Source organism: Myotis myotis, unplaced genomic scaffold, assembly GCF_014108235.1.
Source record: "Myotis myotis isolate mMyoMyo1 unplaced genomic scaffold, mMyoMyo1.p scaffold_m19_p_14, whole genome shotgun sequence".
NCBI lineage: Eukaryota > Metazoa > Chordata > Mammalia > Chiroptera > Vespertilionidae > Myotis > Myotis myotis.
Genome location: NW_023416318.1, coordinates 3,254,922 through 3,278,351, shown reverse-complemented (window position 1 = coordinate 3,278,351; position 23,430 = coordinate 3,254,922).

The window sequence follows — 23,430 nt, the reverse complement described above, 5'->3', positions numbered from 1 at the left end:
CAGCTGGGAGTGCAGCACAGCTAGAAGCAAAGCCAGTGTCCAGAGATTGCATTCCTTAGCACTGGTTCTGGAACAGCACCAGGCTAGTGGCAGTCCATCAGTCCATTGTGTGGGACCCACATGGCTGTGATTCACATGGGCGAATGCTGGAAAGCCAAGAGAGGGTGCCCCCTGCAACAAGGATCCCAAGAACACCAGGAGCCAGGAAAGCAAGAACCAAGAGAGAGAACTCCTTTGTTTAGGGGATTAAATATCTCCAATCTTTCAGCAAGTGCAGTGGCCACGCCTACCCTGCCCAATGACCTGTTCCCAGGTGTGACGAACAAAATAAGTATCTTCCCTATTTCACCCAGACTTTACTGGGCATGCGTCTATTCTCCATCCTGTTCAGTCCCTTCCAGAAATAATTGAACCTGACCATTTTGTGTCTAGAGCACCAGAAACCACAAAGTCACTTGTTTCCTGGTAACTGCCCTTACATTCGTACATAAAATCTCACCATTCTTTAAAATGGAGTTTTATTTAAATCCATTTGTCTGACTCAGCTCCAAGATCAATTCTATTTGCATTAATAGATCTGGTCTATAGAATCCAGGAAAAGGAAGCAGTTGTTCCGTGCTTATGTGTACCTGTGCACACATACTGAGCTGTGTAATTTAAGAACTGGGACTATAGAAGGGAATCTAGACACAAAGATATTTTTAAAAACACAGCAACTAAAACTTGTTATCATGCCGTTATTGAGTACATAATATTCTTCTGCATGATGTGTCTTATATGGGATTGCATGTGTACTTTGTATATGTATTTCTCATAACTGACTGGCTCAAATGGAGTACACATCTTTTTTAAAATATTTTTATTGATTTCAGAGAGGAAGAAAGAGGGAGAGAGAGATAGAAACATCAATGATTAGAGAGAATCATTGATTGGCTGTCTCCTGCACACTCCACACTGGGGATCGATCCCACAACCTGGGCATGTGCCCTTGACTGGAATAGAACCTGGGACCCTTCAATCCACAGGCTGACGCTCTATCCACTGAGCTAAACCAGGTAGGGCGGGAGTAGACATCTTTATCCACTGGCCACCCAAAGAACTCAAGAGAACCCAGAACCCAGATGGGGATTGGAACTTGGCGATATAAAGTTTAATATTTTAAAACACCAATTTATTCATGGTCAGTGAATGAGGGAAGCTCCCCTCCCCCCAAAAAGTTTCTCATTTGATGCCCCAAAAATGCAGTCAGATTAATTTCAAGCATGAATGGAGCTTACTCATGCACTCAGGCAAGAACAAGTTCTCAGACTCCCTGCCCAAAGAAAAGTACAGATTGCTCCATAGCCCCTGCTTTCAAATTCACCTTTTTTTTATGGAGAACATGCTAACGTGCACCACTTACAAATGTATGGCTCGGTGAATGCTCACAAACACTATTTCTAATCTGACAAGCCACAAAGCAAAGAAAACTGTCACAAAATTCAGCGTGAGTGTTTTTCATGCTTTTAAAGGTCCCTTTCTTGGTTGATATCTAGCGAATACAGTAGGTTTTTCATTGTTTCTCTTTTTAATATAAGGAACTGTATCACATGTGAGAATGGGACTATGATAATTTTAAACTCGTGGACAATGTCAGAAGCAGTGACAACGTAATTATATCTAAAGTGCAAAAGGGCAGTGAAGTGACAAGAGATTGCCTGTGCTGCCAAGTGAGTAATACACAATAATATCTTAAAGCTACACCTTTAACTAAAAATTTGTACTTAATCACTTATTTTGGTGATAGTATGCAGGTGTTGATGGTCCTACAAAAATTCCAGAAGGTCATCTATAGTGTTCTAAGCCACTACCACCTACTGGTAGTAGGCCTAGAAAACCTTTATCATTATTATTTTATTAATTTTATTATTATAGTATTACGTCAATGACATTACACATGAAAGATTCAAGGGACAAAATACAAATGACATGGGGAGAGTGTGCCAGTGAAAATATGAAAAATTGGACAAGATGAGCATGGTGAGAGCTAAGAGTATTATGAAACTACTAGAAGCCTGGTGCACGAGATTCGTGCACTCAGGGGGTAGTATGGGGGCGGGGAGGGCCCTCAGCCTGGCCTGTGCCCTCTTGCATTCCAGGAGCCCTCGAGGCATGTCTAACTGCCGTCAGTCAGACACCCTTAGCACTGCTGCAGAGGCGGGAGAGGCCCCCTGCCATTGCCAATGCACTTGCCAGCTGTGAGCCTGGCTTCTGGACTTCTGGCTGAGCAGCACTCCCCCTGTGGGAGTGCACTGACCACCAGGGGGCAGCTCTTGCATTGAGTGTCTGCCCTCTGGTGGTCAGTGCATGTCACAGTGACTGTTTGATTTGCATATTAGCCTTTTATATAGGATATTTTTCTAATAAGGTCAGTTTTCCCATTGGAGAAAGCCCTCTAACCAAGACAAAGACAAAATACCCAAACTTCTCTTATGTCACCTACTTGAGCTTTCTGAAATTTAACTAGAGGGGACAGAAAAAAAAGAATTTTCCACTTGTGTCATTTCTTGTTAAAGAAACACTTCTAGTTGTTTAATAGGCATTTATTCTCATCACTACCTCCCTTTTAAATATTTTTTAAATTTAGTTTTAGAGAGAGGAAGGGAGAGGATGAGAGAGAGAAACATCAATGTGAGAGTGGAATATCGACCAGTTATCTCCTGCACACCCCCTACCAGAGATCCAGCTGCAATCCAGGCATGTACCCTGACTGGGAATTGAGCTAGCAACCTTTCAGTGCAAGGATGATGCCTGAACCAACTAAGCCACACTGGCTGGTGCCTTTTTTTTTTTTTTTTATAGCAATTTTGTTTCTGTCTCTGAACTGTGAACTCTCATTAAATGCACGCGCGCGCACACGCGCACACACACACACACACACACACACACGCACACACCACATTTATATTTCTATACTCAGATATGTTCTTATAATGGTCATTTTCTGAGTAAGGTAATTATGTTGAAACACATAGAAAATACGGGCATCAAGAGCTGCAGTGTCTGCTTGGCTTGCTGAAGGTCAAAGTGTGGTTCCCCCATGGAAGAAAGCCCTCTAGTTGGGGGAGTGCATGATTGTGTCAGGACTGCAAAGATAACATCAACTTCCCTTCCAGAGCCCTTGCCATTGTTCTGTGCTGGGAGGGGCTCATCAGTAGAGGACTGCTCTGAGAAAGTTGAATCAGCTTTGGCTTGCTTCATTTGTACCAGCATTGAGAGTAGGCTGGTATGGGCACTGATGAGCTGCTTTTAAATGATTGTTTTCTCCAGCAGTATTTTATAAATGGTTGTTGCATGAAACAGTAAATGAGACTTCCCTGAAGAACACACTCCACCATGCCTTTAATGCCTTTGCTGACACCTCTGTGAAGACAAATGAACCCTAAAGAGCTAGCTGCAAACTAAGTGGGTCATTTTTGTCTCCTAGGGATGTTTTATATGCTGCAACATGTGACAAAGGCCATTACAGAGATTATATTTCCCAGCAATGAATCCACTGTCCATCCTCTGCTATTGCAAACATTCAGACAATTGCTATGAAATTACTTGTGGCCCTGAACGCAAGCAGTCGTTGACTTGCTGCCCTGATCCTTTCCCTGAAGATAGGGCAATGGCAGTACATTTTCCAAATTGAGATGGACACTGACAATATATTTTAAAAATTATTTTCTAAACATTACTCATTCAAATTTTAAAATAATATATTTCAGAGTTTATGTTGACAATCAAGGATAAGATTTGGATGATCAATTAAAAAGAAATGTTTGATTCTGCAAAATATATATTGTTGGCTTTCCGCTAAAATGAGTATCTGTGCAAGCTGGCTTTACAGATGTTAGACTGGTCATGTTAAATCAACTAAAACACTGCTCCTATTTGTTGAAAATTTCTAAGCTGGCAACAGGGTATATATAAAAGGCTAATATGCAAATTGTCCCCTTGGGAGTTCAACTGGGAGACTGGGAGTTTGATCACTTGCTATGACATCAGCTGACCACCAGGGAGCAGCACAGAATGAAGGAAGGCCCAAGCTGGCAGCCAGAAGGCCCAATTGGCCCTGATCACCGGCCAGGCCTAGGGACCCTACCCGTGCACAAATTTCGTGCACTGGGCCTCTAGTTATGATAGTAAAATGAGATCACCCACAGGCAGCAAATGTGTACAATGAAGGGGTGAAGTATGTGCTACATATCTGAAAGCATTGACAGGAGTACACTTACCAAATGCAATCACTGCCAATGTTGGGCTAAGGTAGGTTTAGTTATAATACAAATACCTAATACAAAAATTCACAAACAGCAAAACAAAAGTAAAGTCCGTGTTTCCCATAATCACAACTATAAACCTACTTTTGCCCACCCCGTATGAGTTTGAATTGGAACTCCCTGACAAGGTTACCTTAGGCAAATAACTTCAAAACACTAATTCTCAAGATTCTCATATATCAATAATGTGGATCATATTACCTTAAATATTTTTTGTGAAAAGTGAATGAGATTATGCATACTTGGCACATGGTAAGCACTTCATAAATGATATGAAATTAAAAGCATCATTATTATCAACATAAAAAAAGTGTGTATACAACTTATATTCGTTAAGCATCTACCATCAACTATTGGTATTACAGATACAACTATAAATAAAACAGATTAAATTTTCTACTCTCATAATACATTTGTTCCTCTGGGATAAGAATACAAATAAAAATTAACAAGAACAATCTATATGGAGTGTGTGAGACAGTATTGAGTACTGTGGTGAAAATAAAACTGGAATTACAGTCCAGGCTTTAGGAGTGGAAGGAGAATGTCACAATTTTAAATGAATGGATAAGCAAGGTTTCTCTTAAAATGTGATATTTAAAAGTTTGCATCTTCCTAAAATTGTATGTGTGCAGAACACTTCTGATAAAGGGATTTACCATGCTATTTTATTTTGGTTTAGAAACTATATGTTCAATATAAATTGTTACATATTTACTTCTATATTACATTGGTCATCTTAATCAGCACACACACAGATGCACATATTTTGCATATGTTTATATATTTATACTTTTTATGAATTCATACATAATTCTCATTTTTTTCCATATTTATATACCCTTATTTTTATATGTACCTAATATTTTTCACAAATATTTGTGACACTTGCATTAGGAATGGGAAACCTAATTTTAGCTTAGTTTTTGCTAGATAAAGTTGTTCTCTAAAATATCCGCATTTTTCCATCTACACTAAGGAAGTTCTAGATGTGCAATGGTGCACACAGTAGATAGACGAATGCCTAGGATTTCCATTATTTGAGAAGCACAATTGCACTGGGCTTTGAGAATGGTAAAAAGGCCGGGTAAAACTCCATCTAAACCAATTACTAGAGGCCTAAGGCAATAGAAAGCACAAAGTCTTTGGGAATTCCAGAGATCATGGAAATATTATGAAGAAATTATCAAGTTGGTCTAATTCAGGGTAATGCTCATGGTGTTAAACACAGAGGGTAAGAGAGAGTCAAGAGAACTTTTATAGCACATTGCATTCTATCTCAGACAGTCTTTTGTGTGACTTTCACTGAATCTTCAAAGCCAAGGACTGACCAGACACCATTACAGGAGGCTACTGCTCCCCCAGCCCAGTCCATTTCATGTCTGACAGAGGAATGGGGGGGAGACCTTGACATTCATTATCAAATGCAGAAGCATACTGGGTAATTGCTTTTATTTTATGCTCAATACATGAAAAACACATCTGCTCTTTTAAATGAATGAAAATTAAATAAGAAAAGAAAATCTAGATAGCATACCTCATTCATCAGAAAAAAAAAAAAAAAAAAACCTATCAGCATTTTACTTAGCAGTACAGGCTTAATTATGTTAGTTAATGTAGAAGGTGAACTTGAGGAGTAAGGTCTTCTGTTGAATTAAAATTGATTGACTCCAGAACATGTCCTTAAATTGAAGAAAAGAAATAACTTGACCTTTGAAGCCATCAAAGTTATAAAGCTTCCTTTAAAAATATAATTTTCTCTTGGGGAAGTTTGATTGATCACTTCTAAGCACGCTGTCAGCAAATGTTATAATTTTCCAATAATTTGGACAGGCTTTCTCTAAAGATGGAGAATGTTGTTCAGACAGCAGTGGAAGAAACATTATTTGCAACCCCGGATTGGGGAAAGCATTAATTTCCAATTTATATGCAAAACAACAAATATGTATAATCCATTCCTTCTGGCTTAATTAGTAAAAAAAAATATAAGTTAAGTAAAAGGGAGTGAGAAAGTCTGACTGAGCAACACTGTATTCTATGCATAATATTGGTGTTTGGAAAGGGAGTCAACTAACTGGTCACATCAGTGCTTTGCCAGCCTAGCAAGTCACACATGATGAGCTGGGCTCTGTCCCTGACTGAAAAGCATACAAGCCAAAGCTCAGGGAAGACAATGAGTGGAACATTGGCATATATTTCTGAGTATGTACTTGAAGATTTACCAGGTACAGAGCACAATCAGACATTGGATTGGCAATAAAGGAGAATGTGCATTCTAGTTGCATTTTCCACTGTATTTCTAGGGGGCGGGGAACTTCCTTAATTTATAATTAAGTCTCAAATAAGCTTTCTGTATCCTAGTTCTTTCTTGTTTAAGCTTATTCTCTACCCCAACCCTCATGTTCTCTCTCTCTCTCTCTCTCTCTCTCTCTCTCTCTCTCTCTCTCTCTCACACTCACACACACACACACACACACACACACACACACACACACACACACACATTCACACAAACACACACACTCACACAGGCCCACACACGCAACATTGACTTTACACCTAACCAAACTTAATAGAGAATTTAAATGGAGAAAACCTGGCACTCTAGCATTCATACAGCTGAAAAATACCAGTCTAATGTAACCTCATTTAACTCTTGTGCAAACATACTATAGTTCAGTTATTGCAGAAAGGGGTCATCTTTACATTTTAATTGCAAACCAAACTTAAATCTACTGTGAAAAGAAAGTAGGGAAGCTGCAGTTGGAAAACTGCAAGTCATGCTAAATAAGAAAATGTGTCTTGTGCTGGGGATAGCTTGATATATTCAGTGGGTCTAAAATTCTACCAAAAAGTCATATATTTGACCGAACAGGCTGAGGTCAATTGCAATACTCTGAAGTCCAGCACTCTTTTCCTGAAATCTATCTTTTCTTCATATCTGCCTTCCCCTAATAGATGGGTCCATCCATACCACACTATGCCCATTCTAGATCTCTTTCTGCTTCTACTGCATGTGTGTGGATGTTTGTATGTGTGTGTGTCTAAATGGTGGCTGGGTTAATTATAAAAAGATAATATTCATCAGTCTGTTCTATGATGAATTTCAGAGGGAAGGTGGGGGTGGGTGGGTGGTGGGTGGGAACTGGTTAACTGAGGAACTTATATGTATATATGCACAGCCCATGGACACACAGACAATAGTGTGGTGAGGCCTGGGAGGGGACAGGAGTGGGGAGGAGGAGTGTCAATGAGGAAACAAAAGGGGGACATATGTAATACTTTCAACAATAAAGATAATTTAAAAAAATCTATATAATAATTTAATAATTAATGTCTCAATATCTATACCTGCTGTTTGTGCTCTGTAGCTTTAGTTATTTATCTTGTGTGGTACTAATATTTCTGACATTGTCTTGTAAGCGCCCTGTATATTTCTGCCATTATTTATGCTCTCACAAATCCCGGCTAAATTCCCAAGAAACCTTGTGTAATGGAAATAATAATGAACTCTGAGAATCTAAGAGATTATGTGGTTTGTTTAAGAAAAAAATATTTTAGATTCATAAAGACTTGTAGTTCTTACCATGACAGTTACTTAATATGGGAGAAAATAAATTTTCCTCCTTTATAAAATGAAATCTTTTGAGTAATTGTTGAGGGATTCAATGAAAATGTGTTTAGAATGTAAAAAAATCTGATATTAATGATATAAGAAAAACTTAGGGCTTTAAAATATCTTTTATATTTTTATGTTTTTCAGCAATGGGGCAAGGTTTAGGATATTTTTCACTTAATCCCAATCCATTGCCCTTGGTATTAAATACATTGTATGACTAAGATCCCATAATGTTATTCAGTTATGCTTCTGTCATACTTCCTAATGGCTTAGTCTTTGTAGCAGTTACCAGTTCTTGGAAGATGGCTGAAGGTTTGCAGAAAAGTAGATGCATTCTGAAACAGAATCTTAAATGCTGTAAAGGGCAAGTTTCAAATGTTTGCATGTTAGGGGTATATTTCTAGGATCAAAATGATTAGTTTTTCATGACAATGTTAAATTAAATCATTATATCCATAAATAATTATCTGAGTGCTTCAATAAACATCAGACCATAGTAACTGTAGGAATTCAGTGGGAAGCTGTGACTGTTCCCCTTGACTGTGCGAAAAAATAGTATTGTTACGTTTGTGTAAATAATAATTTGCTAAATGCCTACTATATTGTAAGGTATTATGATGGACACTGGGAAAAGAAAAGACAGTGGTAGCAAAGTAGCTCAGGCCTTCAAGAAGTTTAAAATCAAAATAGAAATGCCCTAGCCAGGGTTGCTCAGTGCTTAGAGCATCAGCCCTCAGACTGAAAGGTCATGGGCTCCATTCCAGTCAAGGGCACATACTTTGGATGTAGGCTCCATCCCCGGCCTGGTTGGGGCACATGCAGGAGGCAACCAATCGATGTTTCTCTCTCCATTCCACTCTCTCTAAAAAACCGATGGAAAAAATATCCTCAGGTGAGGATTAACAACAAAAAAATCAAAATAGAAAAATATTTTTAGAATAATTATTAGGTAGGGGTGGATAAAGGTCACCTTCCTCTAGACTACCTCATATGCATAGTGTGTAACAACAAATCTTTTTTTTTCTAATGTTATTTTGTCAAGAAATTATGCTACCCTCATCTTCTGTTTGACACTCTGCTTTTCTTTCTTGATTTTTTTCTATTCTTTTCTTTCCCTTCCTTTTCTGGCATTCCCATATTTTACATTGTTTTATTTCTGCCAGGAATCTCTCTCTCCCCTAAAACAGGGCATACTTTGAATAGTGTTATTTTTTCTGTAATAACATACTTGTTTTAAAAATGTATTTGTACATATAGTATACATATAGTATATATGTGTATTTCCAAGTATTTTGCTTTAGTAGGCAGTTTGCAATCAAATCGATTACTTTCTTTATTACATTTAATGGAGTGATATTGGTTTATAAGATCATATAGGTTTCAAGCATATATTTCTATGCTACATGATCTGCATATTGCATTGTATGCCCACCACCCAAAGTCAAATCATCTTCCTGCACCATATATTTTTCCTTGTTTATCTTTTACTACCCATCACCCCATCCACTTCCCTCTACCACAGTACTGTTGTATGTATCTATGAGTTTTAGTTTTATATCCCATATATGCATGAAATCATATGGTTCCTAGCTTTTTCTGACTGACTTATTTCACTTAGCATAATATTCTCAAGTTTCATCTATGTTTCACAAATTGCAGTATTTCATCTTTTCTTATGACTGTGTACTATTTCATAGTATATATGTGCCACATCTTCTCCATCCAATCCTCTATCAAAGGACACTTTGAATAATGTTGCAATAAACATAGGGATGCATATATCTTTGCAAATAAATGTTTTCGAGTCTTTCACATAGATATCCTGAAGAGGGATTGCTGGATCATGTGGTAACTCTATTCTCATTTTTTTGAAGAACTACCATACTGTTTTCCACAGTGGCAGTATCAGCTTACATTCCCACCAGCAGTGAATGAGGATGCCTTTTTCTCCACATTCTCTAAAACACTGGTTATTACTTGTCTTGTTGATAATAGCCATTCAAACAGGTGTGAGATGGTATTTGTAGTTTCAATTTTAGTTTCCCTAATAACTAGTGAAGTTGAACATCTTTTCATATATCTGTTGGCCATTTGTATGTCTTGGGAGATAAATCTGTTCACACCCTCTGCTCATTTTTGAATTGGTTGTTTGTTTGGTGTTGAGTTGTATGAGTTCCTTATATATTTTGGATATTAACCTCTTGTCGGGGCTGTTGTTTGCAAATATCATCTCCCATTCAGTTGGTTGCCTTTTTGTTTTGTTGTCAGTTTCTTTTGCTGTGCAGAAGTATTTTTGTTTTTTTTTTCATCTTTATTGTTGAAAGTATTGCATATGTCCCCTTTTTTCTCCCACTAATCCCTTATAGCCTGTCCCCAACCCCCACCCCAGGCATCCACCACTCTATTGTCTGTGTCCATGGTTATGCATATATGCATACAAGTTCTTTGGTTGATCTCTTCCCATTCACCAACACACCCAGCCTTCCCTCTGAGATTTGATAGTCTATTCCATGCTTCTATGTCTCTTGGTCTATTTTGTTCAACAGTTTATCTTTGCCTTTACTTCTCTGTTCCCATCAATTGAAATGATCCATTTCCCATGTTTCTACTTTTTCAGTGTGTAAAGCTCTTTTGTGTATGCTATTTACCTGATACAAATAAGTACCTTGAGAAGAATTAAGAGCAGTTACCATAATTGGATTTCTTTAATATGAGATAATAAGGTAATTTAAAAAAAAATCCATACATCTAGTGAGACTGGCATATTCTAAAACAGAGTTCAGGTCTTATGTACCTTGTGTAATTTACTTTCTAAAACTAGAAAGTAGACTCAAGATTTTCTGTAGATTGCTAACAACAAAAAGACTTTTTTGTTGTATTTGTTATGTTTTATTGAATTTTGTTTGTTTGCTTGTTTTTAGAGAGAGTAAGAGAGAGGGATAGAAACATTTGTGAGGGTGGAACATCATTGACCAGTTGCTTTCTGCAAGGCCCCTACTGCAATCCGGGCATGTGCTCTGAGCAGAAATCAAACCTGCTACCTCTTGGTTCCTGGGTCGACACTCAACTGCTGAGCCACACTGGCCAGGCCGAAAATGATTTTGAATTAAATTCTCAGTTAATCCAACCTTTTGATTAATCACAAGCCCCTTTCATTCAGCAGTTCTTTTAGGTAAGATGTTCTTATGGAAAATACATAATTTATTCTCTGAAAACAGAAACATTAAAATTTTATGCCATATACCCTCCACACATTTCCATTTACATATTGTTTTTGGAATAAAAAAGAGTAAATAAAACCATAAAAGGAATTTTTTAAAAAGATATCATAATCTATCTGCCAGTTTGGTATCATGATCAAATATTATGAGTTTTATTTATTTCTTCTTGTAATATAATTTAATATAAACTTGATATTGATCATAGTAGCTCAATTATCTCCTATTTTGATAGCTGGATAAACTCATTTATGAAGAATGACATAAAGTTGTTAGAAGCATACATGTATCACCTTAGTAATTATTTGTCAAAATAATATATAGAGAAAATCTACCAGTGAGAGGCACTATACCATGTCTGTGTAATACAAGGGAAAGCAAATCTGAGATGGTCCCAATCCTAGTGGAATATCTTTTCCACCATCTGAGTCTATTTTGCAGCAACTCTACACTACTTAGTTCTATTTATCTGAAAATATTGAATGTACAAATTTAGGGAGAAAGAGTAATTTCACCAATTAATTGTTATAATTGTGATTATAAATCATGCATTATTAAATAAATTGTATACATGCAGTTTCCCCTATGTAATAATAGTATACTTTTTTTTGTTTGGTTTGGTTGTGTCTGTTGAAGTAGCTCTTAGTTGACCAAATTATTAACCCATGTAGTATTATCCATTCAACTGCTCTACTTTAATGTAGTTTTTTTGTCATAATACAGAGTCAAAGAATATTAACCAAAAGGAAACTCATCTACTCCAAACTCCATTTTTATCATAAACTATTTTCTAGATAAGCAAAGTGATTGATTAAACATCATAAACCAAGATCCTTGGGACTACATCTGGTCACTATGATGCATCACAGTGGAATGTAGTGAGAAGTCATTGTATGCCTAATATTTTAATGGCAAATGTTATCAATTCATATTCCTGCCGCTATGTCCTAACCCTCAGGTAGATTATACAGAATTTAATACTGTGTTAGAAAGTTTATTTTTATAATCAAGGACTTTACTGTAAGTGCTTTTATGACAGTAATATTCATTCCTCTATATTCATCAATATTCATCTATTTAAAATTGATCACTGATAAGTGATAAAAATAAAATTCACTCTTTAATTGGTTTGAATTTTCTATCTATAATAATAAAAGCATAATATACTAATTAGACTGGACATCCTTATAGACACCCTTCTGGATGAAGCTGGGGCTACCCAGGTCCTGGGTACCTGCTGGTGACCGGAGGGAAGCCTGGGTCCTGGGTGCCAGAGGGAAGCCGGTTCCGGCAGCCAAGGAAAGGAAGGCCTACTCTTGCACAAATTTTGTGCATTAGGCCTCTAGTATTACAATAAAACAAATAAATAACAAAAAACTGTTATGGATTTTTACTAATTGACCACCAGCATATTCTTTAGGAGAAAAGAAATTAAGCTTTTACTCAATATGTATGCATTTTTTCCCAGTGTAACATCAAATAATAGATTATTGTAATTTATTGGTTCTATAGACTCATGATTTTAAAAGAATGCAACTCTTCTATGAGCCAGCTGTGATTTCTATATGGTGCTATGATGGTAGGTAAGAGGCATACACACCTGTGCAAGGCCCAAGTCAGAAATACATTAACTCATCATTATTCTTGCCACTGCTGAATCAATCCAAATACTCTCCAAGACTTACAACAAGGTAGGCTTGGCAGCCAGTGTTAATTAATTAGTTTTGGCAAATGAAATGAAATCTACTTGATATCCCTTAGGTAGGTGAACAATTACTTTATCATAAAGATACTTCTCCTCCTCTTTTTGTTTCATTTTAGCTATTCTTTAGATTTTGACAATTAAGTTTTAATAAAATAGTAAATCATGTTATTTTTGTGGCCATCATGGTATGATATAATGTAGTAATTTATGTCTCACATTGATATAAAGAAATCAAATTAACAGGTTTTTGTTGTGCATTTAGTGGCTGGCAAACAGTGTCCCATTCTTAACAACAGAGAGGTGCTGAGAAAAAACCAGAGGTTTATTCAAGTGCCAGCAACCAGAAAAGATAAGGGACTATTGTCCCAAAGCCCATCTCTACAGCTCTGGTCAAGCTAACAAATTTTATAGGGACAACAGAGGGGGAGAGGATACTGTAGACATGCAGGATGTGTAGGGTGTGCAGCATGTATAGGATGTATATTAAGTCTTCCTGTAGACCTTGACATAGATATTTTATGGCCAGAATTTATGAGCTTGCCATCTATTTTTTTGTCAGCTGAATTCCTGTGGCTGGGCAGTCAGTGTCAGCTGGAGTCTTGAGGCCAGGCTGCTTCCTAGTTCACACAGGAATGGAAACTTTTGAACTGTAAGGTATCCTAAAAAATTTTTTTAACATGCACGCTCTAGGTTTGAAAGAAAAATCAGGTTAGAGTAAAAAGCTGATTTTAACATTTACTAAGATTAGCATAACTAGCTTTATATAAATTATTTTATATAAGTTTACTATGTTAGTTTTATACTATGGCTAGTCAGACTAATAGAAGTAGTATGTCACATTCATTACATGGTACATTAAGAGAATCTCAATTTGGAAATTGGTTTTGTAACAATATTGGAGAATATGTCATGATGTTGTTTAGTTTATTGGTCTCTCTCTCAAAATTAAGGATCCAACTTTATAATCTACTAGAGGTCCGGTGCACAAAAATTTGTGCACTCGGGGGTTGGGCGGGTCCCTCAGCCCAGCCTGTGCCCTCTCGCAGTCTGGGACCATTCGGGGGATGACCACCTGCTTTCTTAGGCCTCCTCCCCGAGGGATTGGGCCTAAGCTAACAATCAGACATCCCTCTGGCAGCCCGGCAGCCCTCGGAGGATATCCACTTGCCAGCGGGGAGCAGGCCTAAGCTGCAGTCAGACATCCTTAGTGCTGCTGAGGAGGCAGGAGAGGCTCCCACCATCACCGCTGTACTGGCAGCCATCAGCTTGGCTTGTGGCTGAGCAGAGCTCCCCCATGTGGGAGCGCACTTACCACCAGAGGGCAGCTCCTGCATTGAGCGTCTGCCCCCTGGTGGTCAGTGTGTGTCATAGTGACCAGTCATTCCCAGTCGTTCTGCTGTTAGGGTCAGTTTGCATATTATCCTTTTACTATATAGGATAGAGGCCTGGTGCACAGGTGGGGGCCAGCAGGTTTGCCCTGAAGGGTGTCCTGGATCAGGGTGGGGGTCTGTTTGGGTGCCTGGCCAGCCTGGATGAGGGGCTGATGGCTGTTTTCAGGCTGGCCACACCCCCTGTAGAGTGGGGGTTTCCACTGGGGTGCCTGGCCAGCCTGGGTGAGGGGCTGAGGACCATTTTTAGGCTGGCCGGCTACTGAAGCTCCCAGCCTCATCTTTTTTCTTTCTTTTTTTTTATTCTGGGATTTATTTACCTTCTATAATTGAAACTTCATTGCTGTCACTGGAGCTGAGAGCCGGCTCCAGCTCCGTGGCCACTGCCAGCTGAAAGCAGGTATCTAGGGTTTGTTTAGCTTCTATAATGGAAACTTTGTTGCTTTTGGGCTGCAGCAGGCGGGGAACCGTGGCCTCCTCCATCACTGGAGCAAGCAAGCCTCCTGCTCCCTTCAGCTGCGTGGCTGCCGGCCGCCATCTTGGTTGGCAGTTAATTTGCATATCACCCTGATTAGCGAATGGGAAGCATAGAGAATGTATGGTCACTTACCCTTTTTGTCTTTTATTAGATAGGTTGTTTACATTGTTTTGGTAAGGAGAAGAATAGTTAAGAAAGTAATTTATATCATTATGTCCAAAAATGCTTGATAAAAATAATTTCTTAATTTTGGGAAATTGTTTTTAAAGTTAAACTTTTTACTATTTTAGATTTTATCAATTCTTGAGATAATGAATTAAATAAGGCCATACTGCTTAGTATGTAAATGTTGGTTTACTTGAGCTTCCAATCTTCAAGATGCTTGAGGTAGAGGGTTTAAAACACTTAATATGATTTCTTCTGATAAGACTTGAAATCATGCTCTATTTGGTAAATGTCAGATGAACAGCAATGATTCTAAGAGCTATAAAATTTTAGATGTTGAATATTAGTAAAAAGTTTCATTTCATTAATATACTATGCTAAATGAGGTACCTATCTACTATTTCCCAGATGTTTATCTTTATATAAGAAGTAGCTTCAAAAGATAAATACTTAGAATTATCTATATTAAATAATTTCTATATAAACCTATGCACAAAAGTTAAGATCGATTAAGTGATTAACATCACATCATAGCAAGATATTGGCAAATCCTAGAATTCAATAGTTCTAATAGCTCCTATATTAATTTTACACTTTCCAGGAAAAGGAAAGATTCTTAATTATTTAGTGTGTGCTCCTAGAGCAGCATATCTACGCTCATATCCCAGGTAAGTCTAGTTGTTTAAGTATGTATGTATATAAAATATAAGAATAAATAGTGCAATCTCATAATGTATTTTCATTCCCTAACATCCTGCATAGCACAAAATGAATATTTAATCAATAGGTACTTCTTAATTTGAAAAAAAAAAAAGACAATTTATTTTGTTTTATTTCCCTTTTGTTTGCTTGAAGATGTAAAAAACAAACAAATAAAGCAAGAATGGAAGATTTCTTATGAGCAACATGTTTTATCCAGAAAAACATAAAGTAGACTACTTTAAGCTGATAAGAGCTATGATCCTATAAAAGAAAATGTGGTCTTAAAACTCTAGATAATTTCTACTTGTTGCAATTATAATTGAAAATAATCAATTCTCAAGAGTGGCAGCTTTATTACACATTGATTTTATGGTTCCAGCGACTGCTTAGTAAGAATTCTATTTTGTAATGCCATTAAAATTTTTGTAAGTTAGATATGTATATAGTTGCTTTGTATTAAATAAGTTTGGCATTTTAAATCTGTAATTTTGGGTTAAGAATTAATTCATTTAAGTGATAGCTAAGGAAAATCCAATAGTAATTCCCTTAAAGTTAAAATAAACAAGAAAACAAATACAAGAATTTTATTTCACCTCTTCTGCTGGATCCATGCTAAAGTAATTATGCAATCAGCAATTAATCACTTCTAGGCAACAGTAGGGTATTGTAATTATGGAAAATAATGTATTCTCCTAAAATGGTTGGATAATAACCAACTGAGCTTTTTAACACATACATTGAGATAATAGAGAAGAGACAATAAAAATTAGTTGTGCTCCTCTGGAAAAGCAAACACAAATTAAATTAGCATGCAAATATGCAAATTACTGAATGCCATTTCTGAATGTACATTAAAATGGAAGAAACTAAGCTAAAAAAATGTTCACTTGGGTTTCTACAGTGATGATCTCTTTCTTTGCCTATGTCTGTTATGGATTACTAATATTGACTAACATTTTAATAGCTCAGAAATATTTTAGATAATAAAATCCATAGGCTAAAAGAAAATAAAACTATGTGAATTAAATGAATAATAATTTGCCCTAACGGGTTTGGCTCAGTGGATAGAGCGTCAGCCTGTGGACTCAAGGGTCCCAGGTTCGATTCTAGTCAAGGGCATGTACCTTGGTTGCGGGCACATCCCCAGTAGGGGGTGTGCAGGAGGCAGCTGATCAATGTTTCTCTCTCATTGATGTTTCTAACTCTCTATCCTTCTCCCTTCCTCTATGTAAAAAATCAATAAAATATTTTAAAAATGAATAATAATTTATAGTGATTACTGTGATAAAATGAAACATTAACCCATATATATTAGTAATTGCCATTTTTCTACCTACCAGGAAAAGATAGCTTCAGTTAATTTCTGCATATCTTTTCTTAGAAACAGCTGAGAAATAACAAAACAATAAGGGAATTCTAACTCTAAGCCTTGTTTACCCATTCACTTGCTGTCTTCAACAAATTATTAAGCTCTTCAAAATTTTAAAAGATATCTCACAGTTTTTTGTTTGGGTCCAGTGTGATAATTTATAAGTTGAGCCTCATGATTGGATAGACTAAATATATTACAGAGATAGATGATAGATAGATAAATAGCTAGATAGATAGTTAAAGAGATATATTTATTTTTCTTATTTACTTCTCCCATAACTCTATCCACTAAATACCTCTCACCTAACATATTTGTCTTAGCATAAGTTGTCATAATTTTGGAAATTAGTATAGCCTGGTTTGTATTTTTATAGTTTTTCTATATTCCACAATTATCTAAATTATTGATAAGCAAGGGTAATTTTTAAGCTCTTTAATATCCTGAGCAATATAGATAGATAGATAGATAGATAGATAGATAGATAGATAGATAGATAGATAGATAAAGATATAGATATATAGACATATAGCTATATAGATATAGATATATTCTCAGAAGTAGTTAGGCAGGCAATAGTACAATTTCATAAGAAAAATAAAAATTTATAGAATCTACTGTTAAACTGAAAAGACAAGATTTTCAATAAATAAATTAATTTAATGCAAAAGCAATCACATTGATAACTCCAAATTAACTCATACCTGTCCCCTTTGTCTTAAGAATTTATTTACAGAGTTTTATGAAATAGCAGAGGCCCAGTGCATGGATTCATATACATTGAAAGGAAATTAATTTGAAGGTGGCCTGCGGGGCGGAACTGGGCGAGACCAGTGGGACATGCCCTGGAGCCAGTCTCAGGAGGTCCCTCTCCAACTGGCCACACTTGGGGTGGCGCAGGGGCTCAAAGGGCGTCTGCAGAGTGAGCAGGGTACCTCTGGTAGGTGGGGCCCCTTGGCCTGGCCTGCAGGGATCAGGCCAAAATTAGCAGTCCAACATCCCAGGAGTGGTCCTGGAGTGCGAGAGGGCACTCTGCAAAGCTGCTGTCACTCAGCAGCTCTTGGGGTGACCATCATCCCCCTGGTGGTCAGTGCACATCATAGCTACTGGTCAGTGTGTCTGCCCCCCTGGTGGTCATTGTGCATCATAGCTACCAGTCAGATTGTCGAACGGCCGAACAGTCAGAAGGTTGCTTAGGCTTTTATATATATTGGTTTTCTCCTCCAGAAAACTTGTTGTTAGAATGAGAAGTTGGTGGTAAGAGAATACAGTAGTAAAGTATTAAGGCTGGTGGATTTATAATGATAGAAAAATTGAGAAATTATGTGCATTTAAAGATTATTTTGAATATATATGCAATGACTGACATTTAAATAAGAAACATCTGAGGTGCTTTTTATACATTATAATTCCAGCTGCCACATTGTCATGCTAATTCAGTTGAAAGTAGGAGTGTAGTATAGGAATTACCCTTAGGTGACTATTAATTTCATCAAATTTGAGAACTCTTAGCCTTGCTTCAAACATAATACCTTATGAGTCTTATTGAGCTCTAGATTCTCCACAGGGGGAGAAAAAAATTAATCTTTATAAACTACCAAAGAACAATAGGTCACACCAGGTTATAATAGAAAGAATCTGTAGTTCCAGGAACTTGCTTATCTCACAGTCCATCTATTAACTGCTATGCTCCTTTTGTTAACTCTCATCTTTGTGGTCTTTCTTTCATCCATAAGTTAACTATGATCTAAGCTGTTTTTCTAATGAAAAAAACCAACACGTATCTAAATAGACATATTAAAAAAAAAAAAAAGCTAGGCACACTGGGACATTTTCTCAGAAACACCAAAGTCATCAGAATTTTAATCACTAAGCAAGGATTTTGAAGTCTAGGAGGGGCAAAGTGCAGTTCCTGTGGTGTTGATTCTAACTATGCTTTCCAAAGGATTGTCTCACCTTCTTAGGTATAGCATCTTAAAAATAAAAGATAATATTAGAGATATTTCTCCTTTTAGGAAGATGGGGTAGATATATTTTCCCTACTTCTTCTAAGTATAATTAAGAAACCTGAACATTATATTTAAAACAATAATAATAAAACTCAGTGTTGAAGAGAGAAGACTGGAAGACTAATAAACCAGAACCCTCAGAACCTGAAGAACAACGTGGCAATGAATTCTCTTTTTCTTTTTCTTCTTTTTTAAAATTTTGGCTTTATATATCCCAGATACAGAATAGAAGAAACAGGAAACCCCAAAATAACACAGAATGAAATGGTGAGCACAGAAAGAAATGCCGACAAGTATCTCCTTTCTCTATTCAGAGGCCAACAAGACCAAGAGGATCAAGAAAGATATGTTGTGTATATATAATGTTATACCTAGAACAATCTCTAAGAAAGCTGTTCAAGGATAGATACTCAAAACACTATAAGTTAATCAAAACGTAAATACAAAATTGTTCAAGTAACTCAAAGGCAGACAAATTTTTTAAAAGAATAAACAAAAAATTAATAAAATACCTGACAGAAGCCCTAAAACATCAATAATTACATCATATGACTCAAGTACAAAACAGAACAAAGTAAAAAATTGAAAAACATAAATCTAAGGAAAACAAAAGTGGCTGTATCTGGTAAAGTTTATTTCAGAGCAAAGAAATAAGAGGTATGAAGTTTATGCAATGAGTAGAAAGTTTTTCCACCAAAAATACCTAATAATCCTCACCGTATATGCCCCCCCCCCAAAAAAAAAAGAAAAGCTGCAAAATATATGGAGTAAAATTTGACAGAATTGAGAGCAAAAATAGACAAATTCACCATTGTACTGTAATACTTCAGTACCCCTTTATCAGAACTTGTTAGGACATCTAGATATAAAATCAGCAGAAATACAGAAATAACTAAACACACTATCACCCAATAGGGCAGGGTTCCTCAAACTACGGCCCGCGGGCCACATGCAAATACAAATATTGTATTTGTTCCCATTTTGTTTTGTTTTTTTCTTCAAAATAAGATATGTGCAGTGTGCATAGGAATTTGTTCATAGTTTTTTTTTAAACTATAGTCCGGCCCTCCAACGGTGTGAGGGATGGTGAACTGACCCCCTGTTTAAAAAGTTTGAGGACCCCTGGACCAGTGGATTAAAGAGGAAGCTTCAAAGGAAATCAAAATGTCAATTTCAGGAACTGAGCCTGCAACCTGGGCATGTGCCCTGACTAGGAATTGAGCCTATGATCTTTTGGTGCATAGGATGAGGCTCAACAAACTGAGCCACACCAAGCAGGGCTAGTTTTAAATATGTTTTTATTGATTTTAGAAAAAAAAAAAAGGAGGGGAGAGGGAGAGAGAGAGAAACATTGATGTGGTATAAAGGCGAGTAGTCTCCTGAGTAATAAGAAGGTGTGCTTTGGAATTCAACAAATCTTTCTTCCAGTTCTGGCTTCACCACTTTCTACTGTGTGTCCATAGACAAACAACTTAATCTCCTTGAATCCCAATTTCCACTCTGTAAAACTGGGATAATATACGTTTGTTCAAGTCAACATGAAGATGAAAAATAAGAATGTAGCCCCGCTGGTGTGGCTCAGTGGTTGATCTTCCACAGATGAACCGGGAGGTCATGGTTCGGTTGCCTGTCAGGGCATATGCCCAGGTTGCAGGCTAGATCCTCAGTAGAGTGTGCAGGAGGCAGCTAATCAATGATTCTCTCTTATTATTGATGTTTCTCTCTCTCTCTCTCTCTCTCTCTCTCTCTCTCTCTCTCTCTCTCTCTCTCTCTCCTCCTCCTCTCCTTTCCTTTCAGAAATCAATAGAAATATATTTTAAAATAAATAAAAAATAATAGTGTATATAATGTGTTTAACTCAGTGCCTGGCTTAAATTACTTAATAAATGACTATTTCATGTTATTATCCTTATTTTTTTCCTAGGGCTGATGTTTTCCTATATAGGCCTGGAAAAGAAGGAGATTAACGATTGAGTGGATAAGGAAAAGTGAAGGGGGAACTAATAAAAATATATGAAACAAGACAAGCCCCACCCATTTCACAGGGCTGCCTGGGGCTACCCTGACCTACTGAAACTTTAACTTAATCTTTTCCAAAAGTTGACTATTATACTGATACAATTTGGTCATTTATACAAAACTATCTTTCTTCAAACTATTAGTATATAGATAATTAGAAATAGGATAAGCTGATGACTTCATTCTATCTTTTTTTTTTTAAATATACTTTATTGATTTTTTACAGAGAAGAAGGGAGAGAGATAGAGAGTTAGAAACATCGATGAGAGAGAAACATCGATCAGCTGCCTCCTGCACATCTCCAACTGGGGATGTGCCCGCAACCAAGGTACATGCCCTTGACCGGAATCGAACCTGGGACCCTTCAGTCCGCAGGCCGACGCTCTATCCACTGAGCCAAACCGGTTTCGGCGACTTCATTCTATCTTAATAGACATACTAAATTAACATGAAAAGGGAAGAAGGATAAAGTAACAGCCATTTCTTGCTCTGACTCAATTCAACACTACCTTGATCTATTTATCACCATAATTAGAGGCACTGCTTTGTTCTTCAATGAAGGATACTGTAGATAAGTCAATATCATCCATTAATTATCCCCAAATGCTGAATAATTAAATGCACAGTGTTTGTATCTCAGGTAAGTAGTCTTGGATATTCCCCATCCCATCCTCATTCCTCCACCAAGGTTGAGGAACAGTCACGGGAAAGGACATACTATGGAGATGCAGTGTACGTGAGGAAAAATTTTAGTGTAAGAATTAAAGCAATTCACATTTTTCCCTGAATAATGTTTTCTACATCCACTTACTCAGCTTTTCTCTCTTGCAAATCCTGCAAAGTACGGGCGGGGAGGGCAGTTCTTGTTTGTGAAATATCGCAATCTGAACACACCCGAGATGAGTAGCCTGGCCTTGATATACTACTAAAAACAGACATTTCCCTAAACTGACTCATTTGCTGTCTCTGATGTGGCTTTTTTCTGTTCTTATGGCATAGTTGTAAGTTGCGGAGAATAGTAAATTAGGCCCGGGGTTAATCAGAACAAAAGTCAAAGTTGGCATCCCATCCTAACTCTAAAGAGGGCAAAAGGTACTCTCCATTTGGCCTTCACAGTAGATCTCAATGTGGACAGCATAACAGAACCATGTGAGGAGGCATTGCTTCAAATTTAGTGACTGCTGCCCTTCGAAAGAGAAGCGCCTCAGATGGAAGTCTTACATCTCCCTCAGCCCTCACTTTCCTGTTTATGCTCTCTGCGTCTTCCAAGTTTCATGCAGCTAATTCTTAAAACTTCTGGGACTCGAAATGGCCTCTTGAGTCTTAGTTTAGTTCTCTTTCCTTTATTCTCTGTCATTAGAATAAAGAAATCAAAATGCTATTGATTTGTTAAGACATTGATACAGGCATCCCCGAACTCCTGTGATGTCCTTAACTCCACTTACGTGAGAGGCCTGGCTTTTTAAAAAGTGTGGCCAATTTTGCTTGTGGGATTGAATCGATTGTGTAATGATCTGTTCAATTGCTCACTGGCTTACCTGCAAAGAATCAATCTAGCTAGTCATGTAGATATGCCTTCCACTCTCACTAATTACAATGAATGAATCCAGTTTCTATTTAATATACCCATAAAGAGGAGGATTCAGCAAAACAGACAGAAATTCAAGAGCTATTTGGAAGGAAATTACTCATCCTTTCCCATTCATATCTAGCCTGAATTGCAACTACAACAGTAGAGTAAATGTGTTGTAAATGTTTCAGAATAGACTGATCCTAACCAAATTTATGAACTGAGATTTTATTTATTTTTTTAGTAACCTAAACCACCCTTCAGATGAACATTGGCCAAATATATACATACAGGGTGGGCAAATGTAGGTTTACAGTTGTGAGTATGTGAAACTGAATTTATTCTTGTATTATTAGTTATTAATTATTGTGTTATTTATTTGTATTAAACTATAAACTTAATTTTACATTCTATTAGATAGTAGCTAAGTATCTTCTCCCATCAACCCTGTTGTCAAAACTAACTTTTGAATCTGGTATGAACACATCACAATTTAGTTTAAACACATTGAAATTCGAGCTTCATTTCCTGGAAGAACGTACGGTAAGGTTGACAAAATACATACCATGATTAAATTAATAAAAATGAAATTTTAATGATGAAAACTAAAGCATAATTAGTAAGTAGAAATAAATAAAATAATTTGTTAAATAGAATAAATTTAAACTTTAGTAAGCAGGAATGTATGTAAAGAGACTCAAAGAGAGCCTAGAATTTATTAAATTGTTCTAAAGGCTCATATAAGTACTTTATAGAAGGTATGTATATCTGCATTTAGCAGACAAGGAAGTGCAATAGGTAAGACATTGAAAGAGTCATTCACACAGAATTAAATTTGCCCGCCTAATTGTATCACCTGAAATAATTTACTTTTCTTAAATGCA